The sequence below is a fragment of the Pristis pectinata genome, chromosome 3 (assembly GCF_009764475.1).
Source record: "Pristis pectinata isolate sPriPec2 chromosome 3, sPriPec2.1.pri, whole genome shotgun sequence".
Taxonomy (NCBI): Eukaryota; Metazoa; Chordata; class Chondrichthyes; order Rhinopristiformes; family Pristidae; genus Pristis; species Pristis pectinata.
In genome coordinates, this window is record NC_067407.1 from 24,102,865 (window position 1) to 24,118,625 (window position 15,761).

The 15,761-nt window shown below is 39.5% G+C and overlaps 1 long non-coding RNA gene across 2 annotated transcripts in view; it reads right to left on the reverse strand.

Annotated features, from left to right (window-relative positions):
- Positions 1-15,737, reverse strand: part of LOC127568248 (uncharacterized) — an 81,781-nt gene extending 66,044 nt beyond the window's left edge. For both annotated transcript variants that reach the window (XR_007955980.1, XR_007955981.1), the window contains exons 1-2: positions 15,642-15,737; positions 6,823-6,883 (exon numbers count right to left, since the gene is read on the reverse strand). This is a non-coding gene — a long non-coding RNA (uncharacterized LOC127568248). The remainder of the gene's footprint in view (positions 1-6,822; positions 6,884-15,641) is intronic.
- Between the last annotated feature and the right edge of the window lie 24 nt (positions 15,738-15,761).

Here is a 15,761-nt window from a genome sequence, read left to right on the forward strand (position 1 = left end):
TCTCTGCAACATTAGGTGGTGAGATGCCAAGTTGGTGGAAAAGGAAAAGCTGACAGAGAGATGGCCTAGAACTACGACTGCAGTGGACTTGGAGCATGTGTCAGAGAAGGATGGTAGTGATTAAACTGGAAGTTCTATTGCATAATGCTATGCTTTTATGTACTACATAGTAGCTTACAGGCTGAAAATTGATTGTTGGAAGTGACTGATGCCTGCATGCATGCATGGAACACCATGGTAAGATGTCTGTGGTTCCACATGTATCCAATGCATTTATTACTTTGGGTACACCACAGTTATCTATTCAGTGCCCTACAAAGAATTAGTGTTGCTGCTGCTGCAATTTTGCAATGAGGGTATACATTTCAGAAACACCATCAGCCTCAGTGCTGGAGCAGGGCTTCACCAGGGTGTGATGAGCCCATCCCTAACTGAGCTGCAGTCAAGGGTTCTGCCTGGAATCCTCACAGATGGTCCTGCTGTATATCATAGGCTAAGGCTTTCTTGAATTGCTCAGGGTGATGAAGTGGGAAGTGAGTGGAAGATCATGCTGTAATGTTAGACTAATCCATTGTTTCTGTGCACAGTCACACAAAAGGCCTGAAAATTATGATATTTACATGCACAGTGCATTCTACATCATTCCCTGCAACTTCAGATGAAACTGGTGTAGGTAACATGTATTTTGTCAGTTGATGTGCGCAAAAGAAACCTTAAGAACTTCAGGACTATCAACTTTTTATTTTGTCCTTTGTAGGAATCAACATGTTTTAACCCTTCAAAAACAATATTTTTCTGCTCTATTTGAAGTTGAGAGCCATTGCAATACTCCCTAAATCAGGAGGCCAGTGCAGAGATTTCTATGGATCTTTACACTATGTAGAAGACATTTAGGGATAGTTCATTTTCCAACCTTTGCCATTATCCATCCTGCACCTTCCCAAAATAATCAAGGCTATAACATCTCAGAATGAGCAACCATGGGAACTACTTTGCACCACCACCACTTGTTGGAGCAAAGTTCTCTGTCCAGCCATGAGTTTCATTGAATCATTGAATTGTTACAGCTCAGGTGGCAGCCATTTGACCCATAACATCTATGCCTGTTCTAGTAGAGCTGTCTTATTAGTCCCATTTCCCCACACCCTCACAAATTACTCTCTCACAAGTGCCTATCCAATCCCCTTATGAATGATACTACCATCTCTATTGGCAGTGAATTCCAGATCATAACTGCTCTCTGCATAAATAATAGTTTTTCCTCACACTGGCCTTTTATCTTTTGACCAAGCTGTTAAATCATTGATCTCTGTTCCTTGCTCATGTGCTCATGGGAACAGCTATTCTCTGTCTAAACCATTCATGATCTTGTACACATCCATAAACTCTCCTCTTAAGCTTCTTTGTTGCAAAGAGAACAAACCCAGCTTCTCCAATCTGACTTTACTGTTGAAATCGCTATTCCCTGCATCTTTTCTGTCTCTAGAACCTTCACATCTTTCCCGAATTCATTGCATTCCTTCCCGTTCCTTCTAATCCTTCAAGACAATTTATGCAGCCTGGTCAGCCTGCTGAATCACTCAATAGTGCATGTCTTTGCAACAGGTCATTTACAGAAGGAAAGAACCAGGTTATCCACGTAGAAATGTCTCCTAAAAGTTTAAATTTGCATTAAGTACATCAAAAATTCAAGCCAAATTTTGTGACCACCTATCCACCACATACCGTACATTCGATGAAAAATCATAAGCTAATAAAGTGCTTAAAACACAGTCAGGGCCATAACTATATTGCTGATTATTCTAAAGTACAAAATATCTGTCACTGGAGAGACTAGAGCAGTGAAAAGTATGGGTATCATAGAAAAGAGCCTTGATTTAAAAGAGCCATGTTCTAGACATTGATACCACCTAGAACTCAAGCACTTAGACTTTTAAAATATAGTTGCAATTTCTCTCCATTTAATTTGCCTGGTTGGTTACCTTAAATATTGCACTTATGCATATTAAAAAGAAATGTTCTACCTTGTAAACTACTGTCAAGGAATGTTTCAGGACAGCAGTTGAGCTATCCTAATTAAAACTTGATTTATGATTAGCTTAGGATTCTTAATATGATTTTCATTTAACTGTATTGTATTCCCAATATGGATGAGAGCTGTTACACTAAGAGCTGCATTGAATCCCCTGCTTGGGAACTCACTGATTATCCCTAAGATTGCTTGTGAGATTGCTGGAGGCCTAGGCTGCTGTGCATCGACTTTCACAGGCTGGAAAGGCAGTCTCTCCACAGATGGAAATGTAATTAACTATACTGTATAAAGAGGATGGCATTGTAAGTTTCTTCGGGTTGTTTTTTTTTCAGGTCATTATTTTCCTTCTTTGCTCTTTTTGGCATGGTTGCATCTATAATCTATGAAAGCATCAACCAAAAAGGCATAGACAGTAGGAGACACAGGAAAGCATAATGTGCCTCTAGATCCTAGCTACATTGAAAGTCTTTTCCTCTAACCCTTCGAGGCACATTATGTAACCTTGTCAGCATGTTGAATCACCCAACTATGCACGTCTTTGCAACAGACCATAGGCAGAGGATAGAACCAGCTGGTTATCATGTGCACATACCTCCTGAAAGTTTTTGTACTGAGCATGATAAAATTCATACCTAATTTTGCAAGTGCCCATTTGCCACCTGAGATCAGTTAACAATGAAATATCATAAACTAATAAAGTTCTTAAAACACATTTAGAGCCATAACAAGATTATTGATTGCTCTGAGGTACAGAACAACAGTCACTGCAGAGACTAGAGCTGATCTGGATGCTGACCAATATAAAAGTGCAACTGAGCCACAAGCCCAGAAATTACCTATTGGGCATTATTTAATGCCAAGGGTGTACAATGGGCATTTATGGGAAATTCTATACAACATTCTTCAAATAAAAACTTGTTCGAGCACAGCCAGAACCTAAATACAACAACATTGTTAAAGGCTCTGTGCCGGGTGATTAAGTCTGTAATGCTGCATCAAGGAAGTTCAGAGTCAATCTCATGGTACCAAGCCTTTGAGGAAATCAGAAATTCACTGAAATGCTACTTGCATATTGACAAAAAAAAATTCCAGATTTCCTTATGACATTAAGGAAGCTGTTCGGCTCACTGAGTCAATGCTGGCTCACAGAGCATTCCCATTCTCCCACTAATTTTCCCTGTAATCTATTCTCCCCACAGTCCCATAATTCTATCACATATCTACTCTAGGGCAATTTACAATGGTCAATTAACCTGCCAACCTGCACGTCTTTAGGAGGTGGAAGGAAACCAGAGCACCCGGAGGGAACCCATGCGGTCACAGTGAGAATGTGCAATGTGCTGATGTTGTACCACGTAAAAGGTGAGAGGATAGAGATATCAATCCTGCAGGAAAATATTAAATTGGGGTACGGCAAATTATGAGGGCATCAGACAGGAGCTAGGGAGAGTTGATTGGGAAAAGTTGATTTTGGGCAATTCCACATCTGACATGTGGAGGTTGTTTAAAGACCAGCTCTGCACAGACTTCAGGACCGCTTTGTTCCAGCAAGAAGAAAGGACAAGGATGGAAAAGTATGGGAACCTTGGATGATGAGGGAGGTAGTTAATTTAGTCAAGAAGAAAAAGAAAGCATGTGTAAGGCTTAGGAAGCTGGAATTGAACAGGGCACTTGAGGACTATAAAGGAGCCAGAAAGGAACTCTAGAAGGGACTTAGGAGAGCAAGAAGGGGTCATGAAAAGTCCTTAGTGAGTAGGATTAAAAAGAATCCCAAGGCATTCTACACATACATGAAGAGCAAGAGGATAACTAGGGAGAGGGTAGGACTGCTCATGTGCTTAGAGGCAGAGGACGTGGGCAAGATCCTAAATGAGTCCTCTGCATCGGTATTTACCGAGGAGAAGGATGTAGTGGATAGTGAGATCAGAATGGAGCATGTTAGGATGCTAGGACATTTCAAGATTAGGAAAGGGGTAATGTTAGATCTCTTGAAAAACATTAAGGTGGATAAGTCCCCAGGGCCTGATGAGATATATCCTAGGTTATTGAGAGGGGCAAGAGATGAGATTGCTGGGGCCTTGACCAAGATCTTTGTATCTTTACTAGCCAAAGGTGTGGTGCTGGAGGACTGGCGGGTTGCTAGTATTGTTCCTTTGTTCAAGAAAGGGAATAGGGATAATCCTGGAAACTATAGACCAGCGAGTCTCACATCAGTGGTAGGGAAACTAATGGAGAGGATTCTTAGCGATAGGATTTATGAGCATTTGGAGAAGCATGGTCTAAGTAGGGACAGTCACCATGGCTTGGTGCAGGGCATGTCATATCTGACTAATCTGATTAAGTTTTTTTGAGGAGGTGACGAAGGTGATTGATGAAGGTAGTCCATGTTGTCTACAGAGATTTTAGTAAGGCACTTGACAAGGTCCCGCATGGTAAGCTCATCCAGAAAATTAGGATGCATGGGATCCACAGTGACTTGGCTGATTGGATCTAAAATTGGCTTGCCCTTAGAAGACAGAGGGTAAATGGTGGATGGGTCTTATTCTGGTTGGAGGTCTGTGACTAGTGGTGTTCCGCAGGGATCTTTACTGGGACCTCTGTTGTTTGTCATATATATATATATATAAATGATTTGGATGAAAATGTGGTGGAATGAGTAAGTTTACAGACGACACAAAGATTGGTGGTGTTATGGATTGCATAGAAGATTGCCAAAGGATACAGTGGGATATAGATCTGTTGCAGATATGGGCAGAGAAGTGGCAGGTGGAGTTTAATCCGGGCAAGTGTGAGGTGCTGCACTTTGGGAGATCCAACATAGAGGGAGAGTTAATGACAAGATCCTTAACAGTGTTGTTGAACAAAGGGATCTTGGGATCCAGGTACATGGCTCCCTAAAAGTGGCTGCACAGGTTGATAGGGTGGTAAAGAAGGCATATGGCGTGCTTGCCTTCATTAGTCAAGGCATTAAGTTCAAGGGCCAGGAAGTCACATTGCAGCTTTATAAAACTCTGGTTAGGCCACATTTGGAGTATTGCATTCAATTCTGGTCGCCTCATTATAGGAAAGATGTGGACACAGAGGAGGTTTACGAGGTTGCTGCCCGGTTTGGGAGACATGTGCTATGAGGAGAGGTTGGACAATCTGGGGCTGTTTTCTCTAGAGCAGCAGAGGCTGAGGGGAAATTTGATAGAAGTTTATAAAATTATGCGAGGCATAGAGCAGACAGCCAGTATCTCTTCCCCAGGATTGAAATGTCTAGTACTAGAAGGGATGTATTTAAGGTGAGAGGGGGAAAGTACAAAGGAGATGTACAAGTTTTTTTTGCACAGAGAGTGGGACGGGTCTGGAATGCACTGCCAGGGTTAGTGGTAGAGGCAAATAGCATAGGTGCATTTAAGAGACTCTTAGATAGCCACATGAATATGCAGTGAAGGGAGCGATATGGTCAATGTACGGGGAAGAGGGATTAGACTAATTAGGAGTCATTGGTTTAATTAGTTCAGCACAACATTGTGGGCCGAAGGGCCTGTGAGGTGCTGTTCTGTTCTATGTTCTATCGAGTATGGAAACGAAAATTATGCTGCAGGAATAGGAGAAGGGTATTGCATTTACTGTGAGGCTTCTTTTTTGGGGTAGGTGGCATTTGTGCACTTACGGGGAGTGGGTCTCTAACTTGTTGAAGGGAAAAGTGGTATTTGTGGCCCAGGATATGCACAAGTCATCAATTATTGGAGCTGTCAAGCAAGTTCTTTCCCCTCTCTTACTCCAAATAATTAATGCTGTAAAAAACAACTGGAACAATACTAAATAGTGCCTTTATCACTTTGAAAAGTTAATTACTGAATCCAGATTTCTATTGAAAGTGGCAGAGCCAGTACAGATCTGGGTTCAGTCCTGACCTCCAGTGCTGTCTGTGTGGAGTTTGCACGTTCTCACTGTGACAGTGTGGGTTTTCCTTCAGGTGCTCTGGTTTCCTCCCACATCCCAAAGACATATGGGTTGGGGGATTAATTGGCCACTCTAAATTCTCCTAGTGTATGTGGGTGGAAGAATTGATGGGATTGTGGGAAGAGTAAATCCCAGTGAAAATTAATGGGAGAATGAGAATGATCTGTGAGCTGGCATAGACTCAATGGACCAAATGGCCTTCTTCTATGTTGTAAGGAAATATGGAATTTTTTTTTTGACAACAGACATCCTGCTTTTAAATGGCAACATGATTTCCTGAGAGCATTTGCCTGCCAACTTCAGATATTTTGTGTTTGTTTGTGTCAAACTGAGCCCAAATGGGAATCTGAGCTCACATTTCCAAATCTTGACAAATATCAAACTAAACATTTCAGAATTGAAACAAAATCCCAATGTAAGGATTTAAAGCAGTATAGATAAATACCCACGTCTTGGAAGAGAGCAAAGTGATAAAACCATACCTAACGGAGGTGCTAGCCTGATAGAAAATATTTTACTTCATTAGAAAAACATTATTGGTCTTTTACACACTTCGATGGTTCCCTTTCAGTAAATACTTACAAAGACAAATTAATGGCTTAGCAATGGGTTGATAGTTTCTATTGCTGCAATTGTCATGTATCATTATTTTGTAATCACTGGGGAAATCATTGTCATAACCCACCAAAAGCTGGTGGGAGATTTATGAAAGACATGCACAAAATCGTTTATCACAAAGAATATTTCCACATACCCATTAAGAATTTCAGACTCAAAAGTCAAAGCAATTAATAACTTCAGAACTCATCCACTCAAAAAGCAGGAAGCAGTAGACTTACATCTCTCTCTTCACTCACTAACACAGATGGTACCAGATAGTTCCACAGAAATCTCTTTATCCTGTGTATTAACAGATAAAAAGACAATTTCAGAATTAATGTACATTTCACAACACTGTACAGAACATTTCACAACAAATCCACTGGCATATGTTAAGAACTTGTGTTAAAAATGAGAACAATGAATCAAAAAACTCAAAAGAATAGCTTACTTTAAATACAGTACAGCAGCCAAGTCAGCCACAGTTCCTAAAGGATGAATTAATGAGCAACATTGTACTACTGGAAGTTTTAATTTGTCACTACATCAATTAGTTACTGATTAAATCAAACCTCAGAAAAATCTTCGAAAGACCACATTTTATACATTCACTCTTGGGATGTAGGTATTACAGGCATTGGCATTTACACTCATCCTGCTCATACCCTCTCATCTGCTCATTCTTATCTGTCCTGAGAAAGGATGGCACAACTGAGTAATTTGCTATCCTACTGCAGAGGACAATTAAGTCACCTGCATTAGTGTGGCACTGGAATAACACACGAGTCAGTCTGGATAGGCCAATAGGAAAACAATATACCAGCTGGGTTTTTTAAGCAATCTGACAGTTTCAATTCATTTATTGATGCTAGATATTTATTTCCTAACTTGTGAAACTAAATTTAAATTCGCTAACAGCCTTGCCCAGATTGAAACTGATAATTTGTGGATTATTAGTCTTCTAGTATAACCAGCAGCCTGTAGATGTGACTCTCTAAAATTGGCATAAACATATAATACCTGGGTTTAATTATATACGACCTCTTTCAACACTGGCACCACTAATGTTTGAAAATGGGAAATAAAGGGTAGGAAAATCCTACTAAACCTTCTGGTTTGGTACCTGCTCTTTTGCTTCCTTCACCTTTGACATATTAAAGGCCTCAAGGTCTGTAACTTGTTTACTATTGTTTCTTACGAGAGTTGGTTGTCCCTGGTTAAATAGTGGCATCTGAGATAGATTTCCCTTGGTTTTTATGCGATGCTTTGTCCCATATAAATAAAATTCAAAAAAAAGTCAAAAGTAGTAACCACGACAAACTTTAAAACTCAGGTATCAGCACAAAGTGCACAACAGGTATAAAGGGAAGGTGCATACAATAATCATTCATCATAGAAAAATTGTTGTGATCTAAACAGATGTAAATGAAGAAATATTTCTAGGTAAATGTCTGGTAATATATAAAAAAAATCATAGCACTTCATATATCTTTATTCAGTTCCTGTAACACACAATGGTGAAGGTGATTGCAAATATTAGAAATGATCAGCACTGTACTGTTGAAAAGTGTAACTGGCTCCCCTTACCTAGCCTGACCCAAAAAGATCATAAAAATGCTTGCAGCTACAATTGTCTGGACACCAAATGTAGAGTTGGCATTACCACACTGATCACCTCCTTATGTCAATTCCTAAGAAGGCCGCAAAAGTAAGCATGACCTCCCAAAACACCACTTCAATACTAGAATCAAAGCAGTTATCACTGACATATTTAGGTGAAGAAATGGCTTTTGTGTAGACAGATGGATTTTCAAACTGTTTAAATGCAGGTCTTTGTATCCCACTTTTATGACAGTTAAATGGGCAACTCCCAGTGACAGATGTTTCCAATGCCTAGATCTTGCAATAAAATAAGTCAATCTTGCTAACCTCATAAACTAAACCCGGGTCTCTGTTCACAATGTTAAGTCAACCATATATCCGGAGGGATACTGCTGAAATTCCAGTGTCAGCTGCAAAGAGTAATTTTACAAGTTTCTATCAACAGCGCAGAGTTACACTGATGATGAGTATGAGGTTTAGAATCTGAAGCATTACCTCACCAATATTCAGCAGCAAGTGCAAGCATCATTAAACTGGAATACTTCATAAAACTGAGTAACAAACCACAATTCAAGAATTCCCAATGAGACCATTTAGTATGGGCAAGGTTTAATACACAGCAGAAACTTCACCCATACTAAATGTCACAATGGGAACTCTGCAACCTGGCTGCCTTTTGACTGAAATGCTTTTAAAAGTATTTTTTAAAACATTTACAGTTGATTCTTCCTCTATATGTTCACTGGGGCTGCTGGTTAGTCTGGAATTTTTTTGCAGCTTTTCATTTTCCTACGTAATTTCTCATTACGATATTCTCAGAAGCATTAAGGAGAGAAAGTAAGCAGTTAATAAAATTTGCTGTCATATTATCTAAATGAATGGTTTGTGTTGTAACGGGTTATTTTATGACAGAATCCATACAGATAGTCACAAAGTAGAAAGGGAAGTGACTGAATTTTTGAAGTGAATTATAGGCCAGTAAACAGTGGCCAAGGATGATATTCAAGAAGAAGAGGGGAAAATACAAGATGATTTCAAACATGCCAAGGCAGAATATCAAGATGGGATTCATTGTTGAATAGATTCAGAACTACACCCCAAATTCTTATTTCTAGTTCATAAAAATAAAAGTTTTCTTCATTTTGTTCTGGAAAGTTAGGAAAATGTTAGCCTGGACTTAAACATGGGTTTGATAGAAATTAAAAGGTCAATAAAATTCAAAATGTATGAGACTGATAAAAGTCGAACCTTGTTGTGGTAAAATGGATTATGGTGTAAATTAATTGTCAAGAAAAATTAGCAAACAAGTTAATTATTTTGCTTTGATTCGCTAGCAGCAGTGCCAGTAAGCTTCATAACTCACTCAAAAATGCATGTCCCAAACTTATCGTGACAAGCCCTACTATTTCCCAGTTGCACTCTGTCACCACAAGTTATATTGTTGTTAATTACATGTATTTTGGTTAATGTATTTAACCATTTTAAAATGTTTTCAGGTATTATTCATTATTCTTGTCTTACTTTAAAATATTACTTATCTTGTAAATTATTTCATTTTAATATTTTTTAATATGTATTAAAAATAGCAGGGTCATTAAGAAAGATTGTGAAACTTTGATAGCTTTAATAGCAAAGCTGGCAATGTGGCTGTTGGCAGTCATGGCATCCATAGGAGTTTGATGTGCAAGATTTGTTCCAGCCCTGGGCTGGAGATCCTGTTGCCTCTCAGGTCTCATCACTTAGCTCTGGGATCATCTGGGCCAGTGAGATCTGCCTTACAGACCCAGAGAAAGTTCAGGAGAATGCAAACATGGTCAATGTGTCCAGGCAGCGAGTCCCACACTAGAACATTCAGGTTATTGAATTTATAGCACAAGAACAAGGCCAAATACTGCTGTTTATTCTCCATAATGGCCTCCATCAACTGTAATTACTTCATTTCACCCTATGTTAATGGAACAACTATGGCAAGTCTTCAGAAATGAAATCTATAAGGTGCAATATAAGAATATTCCAAGGATGAAAAATGATAAATTAAAATGTAAAATAAATACATCAATTCAGTCAAACCCGATGCATCAAAACTAACACAAAATTTAAAAGGATGACATTATGATAAAGGTAGAGTAATCAAGACAAATACAGAAAGTGAGGTAAGAGGTACAACGTGAGGTTATAAGGGTTTATAGTGAATGTGAAAAAGATTAACAGGTTTAAAAAAAGAAATTAAAACTTGAGGCAGGATAGGCTGCAGAGGCTCTTTCAGTGCGGCAAAATTCTATAGAGTGCAATCTAGATATAATGTGGGTGTTGGGGGACAACTCTAACACTCATCTTGTAACGAGGGTAGTTTTTAAGTGAAACTAACATTTATCTATATTTGTAAACTCTTTTTTTTAAATGTAATACACTACTTTCAGAAAATTTGAACTGATTTCCCCAGTTTTGGCTGTTAGGCAGTTTGAGCTCTCTTCTGCGTCTCTGAATACTAATCTTTCACAGGCAATCTTTTGCCATAGAGGTGAGTTGGAGCTTGAAATCCTGAGCATCATTTGCCATTCTCCCTCTTCAAGATATTTGCATTGTGTCAATGCTCAACAATGCACTTGTGTATGTAAAAGGACAAACACAATTGCATGATTGAGATAAACAGACGTATGTCACTTATAATTACCCAAAAATTCAACCATGTTTGGTTGTCTTAAATACACTACAGGCAACTGTCACATTACTGGGGGGGGGGGGGGGCGTGGGGTTGGGTGTTGCATCCCTAGAAAACAGTCCCTATCATGATTTTCCTTAATGTGAAACTGAAATGCAAATTGAAAAAGAATACATTTTGTGTTTATATAATTACTTTCCTCTCACACTAATTCTGTGAGAGTGAATTTTATTCCAGTTCTGAAATTTCTGGGTAGTGATTTAGGAATTCAGCAAGAGCAAATTTCCATTACCTGAATGGCCATAACGAAGGAGTCGCCTGTAGATAGTAGCATTAACAAGCGGTATTCTGACCCCAAAGTTTACTTGAATTGCAGAGGTAAAATTCAAGGTGCAGATGGAACAATATAACAACTTTAGTGCTACTGACCAAGAATGGATTACTAAGCAATTGTTTTAAGTGGTAATCTGGAAGGTGCAAGTGTTTTCAAATTGGTGTCATTTTCTATCTACAAGAATTGTATGTAAATATGCAGAGAATATTTAGAATCATCTGCTTTGGACAGCACAGCAGCATAGCTAGTAGAGCTGCTGCCTCATAGTTCCAACAACCAGAATTCAATCCTAATCTCTGATGCTCTGTGTGGAGTTTGCACTTTCTCCTTGTGAGTCTTGGGTGCTCTGGTTTCTTTCCATATCTCAAAGACGTATGGGTTGGTAGTTAATTGACAACTGTAAAATTGCCTCTCGTGTAAGTGAGTGGTAAGATCTAGTGGGCAGGGAGAGGGGAGGAGGTGTTGTTGGGAGTAAAGGCAATAAAGGGGGAATAATGTAGGACTGGTGTATTGAATCCTTAATGGTTGGCATACACTCAGTGGGCTGAAGGCTTGTTTTTCATGCTACATGACTCTTTGATTTTCTCGTACTTGTAACTTTCTCTTCATCAAGTACAGGGGAAAAGCCTGCAATTGTGTAAATTACATACAGTTTGTTGTAAATGGCTTTTACTTAATGGACCAAGTTTAGTTGTTCTACAATTCTGCATGTTCTCAGTTATAAGCAAATTCACTCTTGAGTGGGTTATATGGTCAATTATAAATTAACAGGTGAGTGAGGATTAAATACACAAGATTAAAGTTCTCATAACCTCCAAGATAACACTTATACCTCTGTAATCCATCCTTGCTGGTTCTTGTTCTGACAAATGTATCTTAAGAAATCAAAGGACTGCAAATTCTCCCCTTTATAATCTGAGGGTTAAAGGTGGTCCATCAATCATCATATATGTCCGAGCCTGCAGGAAAATTTATATTTTATTTTTGTACCTATGTGTGGTTTAATGATTCAATGAGTAATGCATTCTCCTGGTTTAGTCTAGATTTTTGGGGGTTGGGGGTGATGGGGGGGGGGTGTGTGGGTGTTCTATTCCTAGTGTAAAAAATGATTTATACACTGATTTATATGCAATAAGGATGAATGAAAATGTATGTTATGCTAGGCTTAGCATGATAGGCTCAACCTCACAGGGGCATGCAGATGGGCTTTGGTATGCAACTGTTGAAAGCACAAAAGGAATGTGGGCACTGTTCTGTATTCAAGTAAGGCTCTTAATGTAAAGGATACTCTGGGTTTCAGAAACATTAAAGGGAAAGTGCATCTTACTGAAATGGCGGTAAATCATATGAATGCTAAATTTGATAAGAAGCACTGGGATCCTAATGCATACATACCAGTTTGGCCCAAATTCTTTGCTTCATGATTTCAGCACCTGGTCAGTGCTAACAATGTTACTCATTGCCTTAGTATATCATCGATGGACCTACTTCTACATGTAGCTAGCACCATTTTAAGGTAGCTTGCACTGCTTAAAGCCAATTTGCATCTCTTAAAGGGGAGAGCCACCGTGGCTGCTGCTGGTGGTCACTACAAAGGTGATTGCAGCTTGCAGGAACAGATGGCACAACATGGTAGATAGTGGACTCCCCTATTTTCCTAAGCAACTCTGAAAACCTTGCTCAATGACGTGGACAGGACAGGAATACTCCAACTGCAGGAAGCCAGGAGGGCCTCCATGGAAGCTCTAGAATAGCAGTACGAGGTGATAGTTCTGCAGGCACCATGAAAGAGTGCAACCTCAAGAACCTGAATATGGTGCGGCTATAAGTGCAACGGTGAGGATCCTCAACATGTCATGTCCCAGGAAATGAATCACCATTCCTTCCCAGTCCTCAATGCGCTGCATCTCCATTAGTCATCTCCAGCAATCCCTATCAGGGCCATACCTGTAAATTTTTATATTTGGCTGAGCCAGAGAGCTGTCAGACTGCAGACTCCAGCTGCAATAACAATAAGTTCCATTATCTGGATTTGCCCAAGTCATTTTACACGACTTGCACTAATCCAGGAAGTTCCCTGATGTGTCAATGTTAATAATATTTTATGTGGAGTACCTAACAATGATCATAAACACTGGAAATTTCTTTTCTGTTTTAAGTGACTGAAACTGCAGGTTCAGGATCAAAAGGTATAGGGGTGATATTCACTTGGCCATTGGCCTCACCTGTCCATATTTAATTCGACTTAAGTCAATGTATTTTTTGATTATAAATATCTTTAAGCATTTTAAGAACATAAATATTTATATATTTTGCATTAGACTTAATTTTAAGATATAACTTAGCATAACTGTTTTAAGTATTACTGTGCTTTAAAAGGGAAGTGTGCGAACCATTAACCAATTTGTACTTATTAACCATGACTTGCATGGGACCTTTTCTCCCCACAATTGGGGGTCCTCTGAGTGATGGCTGATGCTCTCCCTGCAGGCAATGAATCAGCCAATGCTTAGTGTGTTGGACCCCTTTCTATATGAGAGACAATGAAGTCAGCGAGGCTAAGATGTGTGTGGATGCAGAGATTCTGAGTCAAATCCAGAGAATTGTTGGATGTAATCCAGACTGGGATTGAATATTGATGTGCTCCATCTTGCACCCCCACCACCACACAAAGCCTTACAATCACAACTCACACTTTTCACCCTCTGCCAGCAATTCAGCATGTCAAGCACATTACCAGAGCACAATCCATGGCATTCACTAACACGCTGTGATATGGCAGTGCATTACCAGCAGCAGCTGGACATCACCTTCCCACATTCCAGCATAAATTCCACCACACACTCTCCCATGAATTGCAAGAGCAGGGCTAAGTTCACTAAAGATGACAGTATCCTTATGCTGAACCCCCCTCCTCACAATCCGCTTCCTCTTCACTCCACACTCTCTTGATTTACAAGGTGCAGATGGTGTAGGCATGTACGTTTAATTTCCACCTTGCCTTCACCACAACTCAACCTTGTGGCCTCCTCCTTTCAAACATTCAAGAACTCCAACCAGGCCAGACACTCGTTAGCCAGCTAAAGAGTGAAGATGAAGCCATGCCATAATCTCATTGAGACTTACAACCACCAGATCGAGTACAAACACTTCACATGCTGTAGACATTAGCCTGGAAGTAAGACCTAGACATGGTGAGTCACCAGGCATGAGTGACTGCTTCTCAATCCCAGTGCCTTAGCTATTCGTACATCCATTATTCCCTATTTAATGGATGCTTCTCATCCAATAAATATTCCACTCATACTTCCTTTGTGCATGCATTCCTCTCCATCTGTGTTTTTCCTGAGTCTTTTGGCAAGCTTGCACATATACCTAGTTGTCTCCTATTATCCAGTTGTTCAGAAGAACAGGAGCCCAAGTCGTATTCTTGTGTCTCCATATCTGTTCTCTTTACAGACACTGGTCTGCTGTTTCCAGCCTCTCTTGTTTTAATTTTAATGAACAAATAAAGACACTGTGTCCTGGAATAGTCATTACTTGAAGATAAAGAGCTTGGTGACACACTTAAACACTCCAAGGAAGAGAAGAGGGTTGTAGTCCAGGAGATCATCACATTAATTCAATAAACTGTTCAACTATGTGAGATGGTTCTAGTTCTCTCAAGCTTGGTTTCCATTTCCATTGGGTATGATTAATACATTCCTGATAACGTGAAAACAGCTAATCAATTCTATCCCATCTCATTTTACCATGATGCATCTGTAGGCACTATTGTGTAGATGCACAATCTGCTAAAAATGCACCCACATATAGAAGAGACCAGTTTGGTTTTAGAATTATCAACAAAACAAACAACTTTTCTTATATTTGAATTCAAGGAGGGAATTCTAGAAAAAAGTGCAAATTGTCTGATGCTGTCAAAAAACCTCTGTGGTCTGCAATCTCAACTATAATCTAAACGTTTCACAATGTTTTCTAAAGTTTAGATCACAAGAGAGGATCTTCAGGCTAAACAGCATAACAAGGTTTCTGACCAAGTCTTAGCCAATGCAATTTCACTCTAGTGCGCAGGAGGCAAAGAATGAATGAGAAGTCACCTTGGATATAGGGCTCAAAATAAATACCCAGACAAAGCCCAAAAGTATAACCAATTCCATGTATCTATGAAATAGCGCCCAAGTCTGGCTGAGTTACTAATGAGAAATCATCTAAAACTGCCTCACTACCATGAAATGCTTTAAATGTATCTCCCAAAGGTTGAATTCAGACCACTTTGTAGTCACAGGATTAAGATTTTATCAGTCCCAGGGGCAACACAGATTGTAAACCCATGAAAAGTTCCAGGATAAAACAAAGAAAAATGGTGAGCACTGACTACAAATAATTTGGAAGCAATGCTAACAGAAAGAATCCACCATTTTTTGAAGTTTCCACAGTAACCATTAGTCATCACTTACTGCATGACTAATACTCAGCCAGACTCAAAAGAAAACGAAAGTCCACATTTCTTTTTACTCTCTCACATCCGTCATAATTTCCTGCCTCGGTTACAGCATCCAGTCAGCCAGTAGTTCAAC